The sequence below is a fragment of the Cyanistes caeruleus genome, chromosome 12 (assembly GCF_971803275.1).
Source record: "Cyanistes caeruleus chromosome 12, bCyaCae1.hap1.1, whole genome shotgun sequence".
Lineage (NCBI taxonomy): Eukaryota > Metazoa > Chordata > Aves > Passeriformes > Paridae > Cyanistes > Cyanistes caeruleus.
The window spans coordinates 11393404-11408036 of record NC_141712.1 but is presented as its reverse complement, the minus strand read 5'-3'; the positions used below and the strand labels follow the sequence as shown (position 1 = coordinate 11408036).

General features: G+C 35.7%; 1 protein-coding gene across 46 annotated transcripts in view; it reads right to left on the bottom strand.

The window, feature by feature from the left end:
• Nucleotides 1-14633, bottom strand: part of FTO (FTO alpha-ketoglutarate dependent dioxygenase) — a 223412-nt gene that overhangs the window by 76983 nt on the left and 131796 nt on the right. For 6 of the 46 annotated variants that reach the window (XR_015275400.1, XR_015275392.1, XR_015275389.1 and 3 more), the window contains one exon: nt 14368-14468. The exons of 30 other annotated variants lie outside the window; for them this stretch is intronic. The gene's annotated coding sequence lies outside the window, so the exon portion shown is untranslated. Of the gene's footprint in view, nt 1-9013; nt 9163-13277; nt 13345-14367; nt 14469-14633 lie in introns of those variants that run through there. 10 more of the 46 variants (XR_015275399.1, XR_015275390.1, XR_015275405.1 and 7 more) reach the window with 4 other exon arrangements.

The following is a 14633-nucleotide window of genomic DNA, read 5'->3' as shown; positions in this document are numbered from 1 at the left end:
ATGGGGCTGTACCTAATTTATTCTTTAATTATTCTTATTTAATTCTCTAATTAAGAGTTGATGCTTTCCTCAATGACTTGGCTCATTGGATGGAAATTAAGCTCAAGGTAATTAATTTATTTTTGGATAGATAGAACTTCTACACTGAAGATGACACAAGCCCTCAAAATAAAAGCTATGCAATAATTTGTACTTTCTCTTATTCGGAGATCTTAACTTAGGATGCAGAATGAAGACATAGTTTGTGTTTGCCTGTATAGATCCCCTCAAAAAAAATGAGTATTGCACATTTTCCACAGACATTTACAAAATCGCACATATGGCTAAGTAGAAAGTACTAGTGGTGTTTGAATCATATTATATTTGGCAGCACTGATATTCAGACTGCCAAATACCACCCAATTCCAAATACAGCACTAAAGCTCTGTTTTAATACTACAGCAGACTCTGCCCTTCGGAAACCTTCACAAGGAAAAGCCAAAGACTGAAACAAAATCATTACCTCCCGCCATAAGAAAGAGCTTTTTGAAAAAAAAGCTCCATGTATTTTACAGAAGAAAAATATTCTTGTAACAAGATATTTGACTGCTTTCTAATAAAAATGAAGAACATGTTATATTATTTATTTTATAAAAATTTTATATTTGTCTTTTGGTTTCTATTATCCTGTGTTGGAAGGAAAAAAACCAGAATTATTTCTACTGCCAAACTGGTATACACAGAGAAAAATGCATTTGCTACTCACACTGAAAACAAAGATGAGAAAAATAATTGTCTTTAATGATAAAATTCCTTACTTAAAGTATTTTTATTAAACTGTCAATACATTTTGGAAGCAAATCCACACTCGACCACAAAGTTGGCATGAATCTGCTCACCACTAATTTTTTCTCTAGTAATTTTACCAGGAGCATGCATCACTTTTTCAATGTTTTGATCCTCTCGGCAGCCAGCAGCATCCTGGTGGAGCATTTGATGATGGACGTTCTGTCTGCTCAGTTTTCATCAACAAATTATTGCAGCAAAACTTTACATCACTGGTGACAGCTAGCCTGTTACTAGAGAAGTAGGAAACCTAGAAAATGTTCACCAAAGAAGACTGGGCAAGGGAAGGCAGGAAGGAGACAAATCCCCTGTAAGCTGAAGAAGCTAGAAAAGCTCAGAGACATGAGCTGGCAGCTAGAAATGAGCTAAATGCTTCGTTCTGTTAGACAATGGTGTTTCTCCCTGGCCATGGAGCTTCCTGAATGAAATCTGGGTTACTAAAGTTGTAAAAATCTTTAGAATACTATCTTTTTCAGTAGCAATTCAAAATGCAGAATTAGTTTTGCATAGTCACATTTTCAGTTAAATTATTTTTTCTTTCTACCACTGATGCATATAATAAAATGCACAGAGTATTTATTTTCCAAGAAGAGACACTTGTCTCCTTGTTAATGTGAGTATTAAGCTCAGTCTTTTTCATAATTCAAAAGTACATAACAGTGAGTGCTAAAAGTTCATGGGGGCCTCATAGATATATTGGGATGATATCAAATTTTACTACCACCCATACAATTACATGTCAATTACAAAAACATAATTGATTGATAACTGATTTCCACAGGTAGCCAATGTCTTCTTAATGTGCACTTAAATGCCAGTTTTCTTTGATGTTTTGCATCAGTGATAACCACTGTCCTTCAGATGACAAGGAACAGAACAGAAATACTGGTTTCTCCCACAACTGATTTTCTTACTCCAAATCCTACTCCAGCCAGATATCGGTGCCTTCCATTTTTGGGTCAGCCTTCATCTGCATTTTATAAACACACTAAAGATGTATATTTTATCTCTCAATCAGTTCATATAAGTACATGAAAGGCACATCCTAGAAATTCTTTGCTACAGCTTCTGATTCATGATGTATCTTACGGAAGACGTATTTTAGGTTGTCTGTCCTTTGATTTCCCACAGAAACTAATAAATAATCAACAAAAAATATGATTAAAGATGTTGCTTGAACTCTCAGCCAAAATGAATACTAGCTAGTTGAAAATCTTTCTGATCCAAATGTGTTTATCTTAGAAACAGAATTCTAACTCAGATTTTAAAAAGCCTGATGAAGGGTAGAGCTAAGTTTTGACATGATCTTTTCATATACAAAATATCTTTTGAAATAAGAGGGAAAGGTTATGAAACTTGAAATTATAGAGGGATGAAATAGAGCTTAATAAGCTACAAAAATATTTATCTACAATTACAATCCTCTCTTTAAAAACCAACTACAAAATCCTTTGAAATCTTAATCAGCCAATAGTTGATGCATTCCTGTGAACACGGCTCTAAGTCTTTGTTTAGGTGACTAAAAGATCACAGCCAAAAGCAGATATTAGATTGAACCTATCCTAAGTTATGTCTAACGTCCCAAATCAAAAAGGGAGGAAAAAATTGAAACTGCAAACTGAGTATTTCCTGTAATTCAATTCTCTGTAAATCCATCTGTTTATCCAAAGGTCTATCCCAAATTTCTCAAACGTATTCAGCAAACTGAGCAGTGGGCTTAAACTGAATTTGAGAACATACATGAGACTTCTTCCCTGCCTTTATAAGTATAGGCAGAAAAAAAAAGATCTGGCTAAAAAATATAATTTATCAAAACATATATGACCTCCAGCTTTTTTAAAGAAATATTTACTTTCATATAGGCAAACCTGAGATGCATTCATAAATCAATTACTGCTATCTGTAAATGCTCAAGATCCAATATACAAACCTTATATTTTGCCATGAAAGAATAGTTTTAGAGGAACAACAAAGTAAATAGAAATGGAGGCACCAAAAGAAGGGATTTTTTGGAAGAAGCCAAGGAGTGCTAAGAAGTGCTAAGAGTCTTTCATTTATTTTTTTTACAAAAATACTGCTAATTGAGAAGTAACTATTTTAAAAAAATTGTTTTACCACTCAATATGATAACTACTGTACTTGATAGAAATGCATTTTGTCAGTTCTACATAATACATACTTATTTAGCCAATTTTATATATTTTACTACTTTGGAAATAATTACTAACAATTTAAACATTTAGTAAAAGTGGCAAAAAAATATTATTTAGGTCTACCTTTAAGAAAAATTGAAAATGTATAAGATGATAATTTCTTGAATAATTGTTTTTTAATTAAAATAAAGCTTAGTGCATTGGATATATTATGAAAAAAAAAACCAAAACCAAATTATTTTATTTTTGTCTTTGACATCCAGCAAGCATTTAAAACCTGCAGCTCAAGTCCTCTTACATATCAATATATATAAAGGTTAGAACAGGAAAAGAAGCTTTCCTTCATTTCCAACTCTCAATTGGTTTCTCAGCTTTGAATGAATTAGTCAGTGAACCATAATGAAGGGAAAACTCTCGCTGCACGCTGCCACTGCTGCCAAAAGCCAGCTTAGCAGTTTGGCAGCCTTGCTCCAGGTGTTTAACTCCTTCAGCCATCTGACTTTAACACTTGAGCTGTAAATAAGTGTGCTGCTTCATTATTGGGTTTCATCAATCTTAAGATATCTGTACAGCCTCATGTTGATTTTCACATATTTATTTTGAAGTAGAACGATGCAAATATAAATGTCAGTGTTTATTCATTTCCTTACACTGATTTTACTTACTCTAACTTCTATGTAAAATATTTAAAGTTGCCTTTATATTTATTAAGAACACCACAGACCCTTACTTCTCCACATAATTGTTGTTCTAGTATATTTTCAACAGGATCTGAAGAGGACAAACAAAAACAATACTTTCTTGTAGCTTTCTCAGCCAGTCCTCTCAGCCCTTTTAGCAGGTAGCTCTCACAATAAATTTTACAATCGAGGTGAAGAAGTCTCCTTAACTTCACAATTTCAATCACAAGCAAATTTCATTTCTTCAAAGCATCTGCAGCACTTATATAAGCACGAGCCCAAGCAGATCAACAAAACGCCTCTTTCTTCAAAGGCATGTAGATGCAGCATGGGAACTCTTGTCCAAAGCACAGGAAACCCATGTGCAGCTACTTAGTTCTCCAGCAAGACAACTTTGTTCATGGTAATGAGCGTTAGCAGTTTAAGAATCTTGGTGATAAAAAGCAGATGCCCAGAAAAAGTTTAATTTGATTTAGAAGAGATGTATCTCTAAGAGATGACTTAACACAGGGACTGGGTCTGTTTTAACAGGAGCTGCCAAAGACTGACTCGCAGTCAGCGTTCTGTGGTAGCAAACCGGGAAGAGCTCGCAGTTTAGAGAACGTCCCCTGCGGTCCAGCTGTCCACACAAGACTTCAGATGGTAATAGCTGAGTGATACAGTTTGCACATAATCAGTAGGAACTACTCATCTTTCAACTCTTGTTTATTCTGATAGAAAATCAAACTACTAAAAGTTCACAAGCAGGGATAATGCAGTGCTCCCAAGAACTCCATTTTACCAACATTATTGCATTAACACCCTTTTCATCTGACTCAAAGCAACTATATTCTCAAAAAAACAGCTTTCAGAGCCAGTGTAGGCAATGTCCGACACAACACAAAGATTAAATTGACCCTCGTGCAGGAAACCTCTCAACCTGCCACTCTAGTACTACACTCTGAAATACACAGAGCAGATTTTTGTACAGAAAGGTCATAAGCATTATTATTTATCACATAACTGTGATAAACTGTGATTTTTATCCCCCCACTTCTGTGTAGCTTTTCTCTTTATACTCTACAGACAACACACAAAATTATTTTACAGACTTTCAAAGAAATTTTGCAAGGGAAATAGGAGGATTCAAGTAAGCAGAGCAAATATACCTTTACAGCAAACAGTTGATACTCTCAACCTCTAGACACATTTTCCTTCATATGTAATTTATGGGAATAACAGCATTGAAATACTGTCGCAACATTATCAGCCTTAGCAAAGACTAAATAAAAAAATAAAAATAAATAAAAAAAACTAGCATTACTGAAAGATGATCTGACATTTGGCCTTAACTGAAGGAACACAAACAAGTTTAACATCTCCTGCTGAAAGAATGTTCATACTCAAGTATCTTATCCTAGACTCAATACACTAACACATCTCACTAAAAATCCTTTGGTTATCAGTGGTGTTTCCAGCATCCATTAAACATAATAAGTTAGTGTAGTGCAAACATACCATTTAGCTTCTAAGTAAATGTGATTTTAAATATACCTTATGCATGGAGGCTGGAGACATCCACTCTCCTGTCTGTACAAGCTGCTCTGCCCAGTTAGCTAACTAGTGCTTTCTCACATTTCATGAAGAGACTCCTACAAACTCACTGAGGGAATTCCTGAAAGGACTATGAAATTTCAGCCAGAGCCCCCAAACCAGAGCATGAACCACAGAAAGACTCAGCCCTTTTCAAGACATCAAACAGCTTCTAGTCTATAATTTAAAAAGCAATTAAAAATTACAGAAAACATAATGTCTGTGTATGCGATCTCAGCAACTGCTCTGTGGGTTGTTTCATCCCGAACCTGTGTAAACTAAATTTTAAGGAAGTATTTCTCTCTCTATGCAAGTCCTTAGTGCATATTCCATATCACTTATGGTATTTAAGAAGACAACATAAACAACATTAGGTGTCTCAGTAGAAGCAGTGCAGAACTGAGTGTCACACACAAGGTAACTTCTGTGAATTACAAAGCAGCAAAATGATTTTCTAGCAGGGAACACAAAGACTTGAAAGAAATTGATTAAAAAATATTTTTGTGCTTCTTCTATTCAACTACTAAATGGATAGGAAAATGTATATTTTCAGTTTTCTATATAAAAGTGTAGGTCTTTTATGAACTATTATTTTAATAACTAAGCTTTACCCCATGTACTCTATACTTGCAAATATTGAAAATAGCATCCCACCACAAGCTGTAGGTAGAGATTTAAGTGGAAACACAGTAGGCTGAAAATAAAGCTGTTGCATATGTGTTGCACAGAGCTAACTGGAGATCTGTTGTACATAGAGGGAACTGAAGTCATGTCTTACTGTGCATCAGTGATGAATATCAATGATCAGTCCAATAAGTCAAAATCAAACTAAGCTCCACTCACCTATTATCTGTTCATAAGGAGTAAAAAATATTCTTTCAGTACAGAATACCTCAGAGCAACAGAATTAAAAATACAGCTGAATTCAATGAATACACAAATATGTTTACTGATTCTACGTAGTAATATGTCTGCTTATACTCTTCTATCTTCTTCTGTTAGCTTGAAAAAATAATTCTGAAATACTATAATAAATAATTACACATCATAATACATAAAATATATTAAATGCCAACAGAAAATGCCAAGAATGCAAAGTAGTGATGACAGATTTTGTTGGCTAGTTTGTGAACAGCCACCTCATCAAATGTGCCATGAACACAATAATTAGCTGGTGTCGGCTAAGTATGTACATGAAGGGAAAACAATGAAACCAAATATCTAGAATCTGAATTCTGAACTTGAATAGTCCCAACACCCATTTCTATATAATTGATCTCTAGCATACATCTAATTTTCCCAAAGATTATTAGCCACTTGCTCTGAGATGTGATACACACGCTCTCTATGATTCTGGATTGTATTTGAAGCTCTGCACCTGTTACAAGCAAAATCTCTGTAAAACTCTTGAATGAAATCCTGGCTTCTGCTGTTCTTAACAGCAATGTTCTCACAGACATCTATAGCCCTGAATTTCTTCATGTTAGAAAACTCAAATATCATGGAAATATTAATAAAAATATCAAATTCCAATGAAAACTAAAAAACAAGGCTAATCCCTCAATCCTACTGCCTGCTTTGAAGGTAAAAGGCTGAGCAGCAGATAAGGAGAGTGAAAAAAACATGGGAATTGCATCAACACAAATTCTCAAGCAAAGGCCCTGAATGGATTTATACATCTTAAATCTCATTATTATTCACTCTCAAGTCAATACTACTACTAAGACACCAAAATACCCATTTTGCTTAATGCAATCCATGGTATTTCCACTGTACACTGTCCTTCAAAAATGTCTGAAGTGTTTTAAAATACTAAAGGATAAAAAAAGACCAATTATTGCATTTATATAAACTATTTAATGACTATTTAGCAAAGAGGAAAAGACAGAAAAAGAAAAAAAAAGTGGTCATCTGTGATGAGCAGTAACCATACAGTAATCACATACTCCCTTCAGCCACAGCCACTCCTGTCTCCAACTGTTTGTCTTCAAGAATTCTTCTTAGCCTGTATGAGCACATCTAACTGTTTGACTTGCTCTGCAAGTTGTTTTTAATTGCTTTAATGTGAAAAAACAGTGATAATTAAATTATCCTCCAGATCTCCCAACTGTGTTGACAGTTGCAGTAAGAGAAAGATCACATGAACGTACATTTTCACCAACTATGGACAAACCCTTGGAAATTGGCCATGTTGACACTAGAAGTGAAAGCTGACTAGAACTATTACATTAATGCTTATAAATGGCTATAGCAAAATGACAATTATCATTCATTTCAATTCAGAGCCATGCAGAGAAAATAAAAATATCCAGCATATAACCTTTGTAAACCAGTAACACAATACATTCATGCTCCTGTGGTATGATACCAAAGTAATTATTTTTCCCCAAATTTTACATCCCTGTGTAAATTGATGGGGATCATTTCATCACCTACATTAATGCCATTATACTCAGATTTGCTAGAGACAGAACTGAGTTCTTCATCACCAAATTACCTCAGATGGTGCAGCACAATGTAACAACCCCTGTGTTCCTACACAACCCAGTGTTCCCTTGCCTCTTCTGCAGGTGGGCTTGGGATTTGCACAAATGGATTTGCACAAATGGATTTGCACAGGTGGATTGCTGAGTCCCAGTGCAGTCTTTTTTCTCAGGATACTCTACGCTTTAGCTCCATTTGACTTTCTGTGGCACATTTCAGAGCTGTCCTAGATGAATTCAGAGCACAATCCTATCACTTTTTAAAGAGATTACACACCAGATTCTTTTAATCTTCTTGATTTAGTCTAACATTTCTTTGGTACCTTTCTGAAGTAGACTAAGCTAAGGAAATGCACATCCTCATTCTCTAGACTGAATCTCTGGATAACCCCACAGAATGTTTTCTGAAAGACACAGACAGTGACTCTGATGTGCTGATTTTAAATGAAGGCTGCATTCCTATGGCTATGGCAACCACACAAGTTTTCAAAAGGCACATTTATTTCAGATCTTATCTTGAGAAATGAACAGAATTTTGACTGACTCAAGGCCTGTGCCAACAGCAGCTAGCACTGAGCATGGAGCTGAGACCCTGGGGAGTGAAAGTCAAGCGGGTGGAACTCAAGGTGACTAACTGCCCACTTTGTACTGCCAGCCAGCACGTCCCAAAAATAGGGCACTGCACTGGCTGGGGAAGGATCTTGTTACAGCAGACAGAGGATATCACTAGCACAGTGTATGTCAGCTACTATTTGTCCCTACCAAATAATACTTTGGGCCAAGCATTCAAAGACAGTTAAGGCCACCCTTGGTTTTGGGCCAGGAGGTTTAACCCCAGAAGTCACTGCTACCCCACAATCTGTGGTGTAAACTAGAAGCTTGTCAAAACATTTGTGAATGTGCTTACAAATCAAATAAATTGCTTTATTTGCAACTACACTTTAAGTGCAGAAGTGTAAGGCTACTGATTCTTATCTGTACTTCCACAGTTGTGGAAGCAGAATTTCCTGTAGAAGAAACTTCATTTAAAACCTGCCCTTCCTTAAGGCAGATGAAACAAAGAGCACAATAAGGCCAGTGATCATATCCCTACTACCCTTCAGAAGAATAAAGAGTCTCTTGTACACTAAAATACCCACTCCCCCCAAGTATATATGCATAAATTACACATGCAAATGCAGACACATATGTACATAAACACTGTATATATATTTACTTGAAAACAAATTTAGCATTAATGTGATTTTTATTGCTTTTTCAAATGTTGATATGAAATTTATCAGTTAGAATTTAGACTTACCTAGTCTGAAGGAGTGTATACTCCATTCTTTACAAGGCACATTTTATTTTGATCCAGCCTGTGCTAAACGCCAGCAGTCACCCTACGAGGAATATTGCTGTGGCCCTTCTCTCTTAAACAGATGCCTTTTAAAGCTACACACAGCTCTGCTGTGGAAAAAGAGGTTTCATAGACCAAATGAGCTGCCTTTATTCAAACACTAACACATAATAATCAATTTCTTATTTGAGATACTTATATACTACTACAAATCTAGAATGTCTTGATGGCAAATTTACACTTCTTGCTTGCAAACACCATATTTAGTACAATGTAAATCCAAATTGAAGTTTTCTAAATGTGCCAAATGCAAGAAAAACATCTCCACGTTTAACAGTGCTGATTCTATTTCCAGCCATATTAAACTCTGATCTTGAAGACTTCAAGTAATTAGAAGCTTAATGTAATAATCACAAAGAAATAATTATTATACAATTAGAAAGACATGTGTCAACTGTGTTTATACCTTTTAAGAAACTATTTGCTAATTAAATGCTCTGCTTTGTGTTCAAACAATGTCCAGTAGATTATGTCTGTGTCCTTCAAATCCTGCATTTATAAGTACAATGCACAGCTTTTACATTTTATCAGTCTTATAAAACACTCAACAAGATTTTCTTTCAAAGCCAACACTTTTTGGAATGGAGTAACAGCAAAAAAAGGACATCTTCTTAGCTGACATCTTAGCACTACCTAAATAAAATGGATACCAAGGTTCACATTAACATGATAAACATTAGAAACACAGATTTTGATTATTTCAGGAGTCTTAAAAGGTTTTCAGAGGAGTGAGACATAAAATAAAAGAAATAGAAATGTAAAATAACCCTTTTCTGTTCTATAAATCACTGAGCTGCTTTTCCCAAATCCATTAATAAAAACAGTGATTGTATTTCATGTTACAGTTATCTACAAAAGACCATTCTTAATTGCTCTTAAGGCATCATGTTTTATTTTAGCTAGGTTCACATTTTATTACAGAAGACTAATGGGGCATAGACTCCTAGCAGAACTTATTTGGACCAGTCAACTATAAAGAGGGTATAAAAATAGTTATGGAGGCAAAATAAAAATTAAAAACTACAGCTAAGCTTTCAGATTTACAGGTCTAATAAAATGTGTCATAAACTTGTGCTTTCATTCCAAAGCTTTGTTGTAAGAACATGCAGAATCTTTTCCCATTTAAAAAGTGTATGTTCAAAAGTTAAATCTTTCTATTTCCATTTTTAGTTTATAGTCTTGCCTTGGTACATGTAATTTCTTAAAATTTATTGCTATTTCATTAAATATCCCTGCTGATCAGAATGCAAGAGTGATAAGGAGGAGAACCATTACAGGATAATAATAATAACTTAATGGCATTTCTTGTTAATGAGGTAATAACAAGAGGCCTTCAGGCTTTCTGCTTCAAAGTTTATTTAACCAAACTACTTTATTTTTATCTTATTAACCAGAACCCTCAAGTTGTCATTGCCTAATAACAAATCTAATACCTACTGGGTTCATTTATTAAATTAGTTTAAGGAATAAAATAATAAGCTAGACCTCATAATGTTAGACTGAGATGAACTTGTCTGGACGTAACACTGATTTGAGACCATAGGTGTTGCTCTTCTGTTTGCAGAAAGATCTCCCAGGAAAGACTGAAATCCTAATCCTCTACCCTATGTAATTATTTTCTAGATTGAAGAAATTAGCACTTGTGTCTTTATAAATTCTAGCTCATTTATGCCATCCTTGCTTTTGCTTATTAGTTGCAGCTGGATACCATTCCATTCTTTTTCCAGACTTAACTGTAATGATGCAGCTGAGCTGTAACTCAATCACAAATCTCATGATATGTGGGATATGATTAGAAAAAACCCCCAGTATTCTTAAAAGAAAAAAATCAAGTTGAACTTTACTGTCCCAATGGAAAGCAATCTGAACAGCCAGAAGTACCCCAGACTTGTGGGGCTGGCTTTCTTTACATGTTTCCTAATTTTTAATCTAATCTTGTCGTGTTTAAGGCCCACACTTAATTCCAGTGGTGGTTTGTTGTCATGGTAAAACCTCATCTTCAAATGGCTCACACATCTGACCTGCCAAAGAGCTGCAGAAATAACTCTCCTGCCTGCCATGACAACAACTAATAATGGAGGCAGTATAAGAATTTAACTTTTTTTTTACCTACAAGTGTAAATGACTGCATATGAATATTTTGGAACAATCTGGTGGCAAAGAGGCAAAAGGATCTGACTGAAAGCCTAAATGCTAACAAAGTGCACAGTCACCCAAGGGGTTTTGCTTAACTATAAACTCCTTATAGCCATGGAAGCCCCAGCTCTTGTTCACAGAGTGGGCAGCTCTTCAGGACAGTGCCACAATACTCAGTTTCATGCATTATTTTGGCAGGTTGCATTCTTCTAAATATAACAAATTTTCAGGATGAAGGCACTATGAAAATCCATATCACACAAACTGAGTGTAGTTTCTCTAATTGTTCTGCTCCATTTCTGGCTGTATTAGAATTAACCAAAGCAAATTATTCATGTGGAAATATTCTCATTTCCTAGGTGAACAGCAAGTCCTCCACAGAGAAAACTGCTTCATTATGCACATAGGCAAACTGACGTGTGCAAAACTGTATGTGCAATAGATAGGTCTATTTCCCCAGATATCAGCAGCTAACAGGTTTAGTTCTAATTCCCCGTCATACTCGTCTGCCACAAACACTTTTAAATAGAAGAATCTTGAACTGGCTCAGGTTTGTTCCCAGCAGGCATACTTGTAAAGATAAAAAGACGAAGGATTTTTTTTTTCTCCTGCTTATTCCCTATTTTGGTAGTTTCTGACAAGAAGGGCCAAGGAAGGAATGGAATGTTTAGCCCAGCATCATAGTCTGATCTTGCAGAAAAAAAACCCACAAGAGCAGTCAAGCAAAGTAACTCTGTTCCTATTTCTGGGTTTAAATTTCCATGCCAGGTTGTCTTTAATGTTTGGTTCTCGAAGTTTGCCTACTCTTAATCCTTCTTGCTAAAAAATTTGTTTGGTTTTTTTTTTTTTTTTCATCCTACAGCTTCTGGCAGCAAGTGGTATGTAAATGTTCAGTAGCCCATCTGAACCCTGCTTCAGAACAAAACAATTTCAGTTTCTAAGTGTCTGAATTACTTTAACTAAATCTGAGGATTTACCTATTGAAGCTTGAGCAGCTCCCTTTCAACTCTGAATGAAGGAAGAATTACGAGACTGAAGTTATTCAATGAGAGCTATCTGTCCTGGCACTTAATCAAAGGGATTAGGATTTGGAAAGAAAAGCCTACAGGTGATCCTCCAGGAAGCATACCAAGCAGTTATCAAAAACATACAAGTTCAAAGCAGCTCAATTTTCATATGTTAAAAGTATTTGGATGAAGCCTCAGGCTTGTTTCTAGGTAAAGAATTGTGTTAAAGCTGTTTGTACTTGCATACTTAGTAGACAAGGGAATGAAATAGCATGTGGTGAAGCTGTGCTAGGTCCATCTAACCCTGATGTAACACAATAAATCAATCTTGTTCTGTTAGTGAAACATGATCTGATACTGAGTCCAAGTTTCAGTGCTCTTTTCCCACCCTGGCAGTTGTAACAGACACTCATGTACCTCTTCAGCACAGGAAGTTGTCACAGCATAAAGGAAAAGATGTTACATGCCACATCAGGTGCTTCAATAATTATTATTAATTGTGTAACTATGTTCTCACCCTCCACTCAATACATTTAACTTAAAATATATTCAGTATCTTTGTAAGACTGTCATAAAAATTCTAATAATCAGAGATCTGTCTTAGTCAACTTGAGGTGTCAGTAATCAAAGTTAACGTTAATTCCCAACTACAATGATTTTTATTTACCACAAGCATTACATCAGACTGGCATAAAAGGGCAGGTTAGGAACATGTTCTGTCTCACTGCCAAAAGAGGGAATGCTTGGGTAGCATGGCTGGAGCAGCTGTGGATCCAGGAGAAAGTACTTAGCGTTTCTAAGCCTCCCCACCACATCTCTGAGATGGCTTTCCTTGCCAAGCACAGGCAGCTATTTCTTATATGGAATAAATGGAGGTACGGCTGTCCAGAAGGAGACAGAAACAGAAAGAATCCACTGTACATACCAAGTTCCTACTGAAAATCTCCATAAATCACACAGGCAGTCACCATGTGAGTTAACACTGAATCATTCTCTGTAGAGTTTACCCAGTCTGCAAATACCTTGAGAGGTGCAGAGTGGAGTTATCCCCAGCAGCAGCAGCAGCTGACGGCCCTTGGCACCAGCAGTCTGCAAACCGAGACAGTTGCTACACTACTGACAGCATGGCTTTGGGCCACATGAAATTCTTAAAACTCAAGAGGTTTTAAAATTGTGTGTATATATATATATATATATATATATATCCCTGGATAGATATTTATACATTTGTATGTATACATCTCTCTATGTATATTCATACATCTATATACATGTATTTCTATAAATCATTATCTCAACTCGAGGGCAAGTGCTTCACAGCCCAGTCCACAGGGAAGGAGAATGGCACTGAAAGGAAAAAAAAAATATTTCCATGCAGAAAGAAAGGAAGAGGAAATATGTGGACCATCCCAGCTTCCAGTCTTGACCTGACAAAACTTACAAAACTTCTTTGTGTTTCTTTTCTGTTCATATTACCATCCTCTGTACATACCATATGTATAATCACAGAATATTCTAAGTAGGAAGGCACCCACAAGGATCTTTGAGTCCAACTCTTAACTGCATAACAGACAAACAATTAACTGAAGTCTGCACGTAGGAATTAAAGATTTCTGCATCCATCAATTTCTATGGCAGACTCATGAAGAAAATTTAGAGTATCTTATACATCAAAGTTAACTGGGCCGGCTCAGTTAATACAAAAGCAAAAGATAAATTCCATGAAATGATAAAACTTAGGAGTTACAGTGTGTATGTGGGAAAAGCGTTTTAAAAGTAGATGTTTACTCTATATGCTCACAAAAATCTGATCAATATTTACAAAACTACTTTGTAATAATTTTTAACCAAGACTTGGATTGTGGACATCTCATGAAGTCCCAGGCTTAGCTAATTCAAACAAATAAGGGAAAACAAATCAAGTGTTTGGAGAACATAATTTTGAGTGGATCATTACAGATTGTTCAGAATAAATCCATTACTCTCTCCTGAAATACCAACCTTGTAGTAAACAAACTGTAGCAGAGTTACAGGGCACAACTGAGAAACAATACCTTAATACTGACTCTCTGTGGTTTCCTACCAGCTTTTCATTGGTACTTTGTAAATTACCTGCTTAAATACTCTTCCGAGACAATCTTGAAGTCCTTACTTGGGCCAAATTCACACTTCAGAACAACAAGCACGAGACATTGAGTACCTTCCCTAAGTACCTGTACAAAAGCAGAGAGAAAGCTGGAATTGAATCCATATCTTTTATCTCTCTTTCTATAGAGTAGAAAACAACCCTATCAAAATCAACAGCAGCTGAGGGCACTCAGCATTTTGTAAGAGCAGCCAGCAAGAAGTTCATCTTTCTTTAAAATAAAACTATTGGA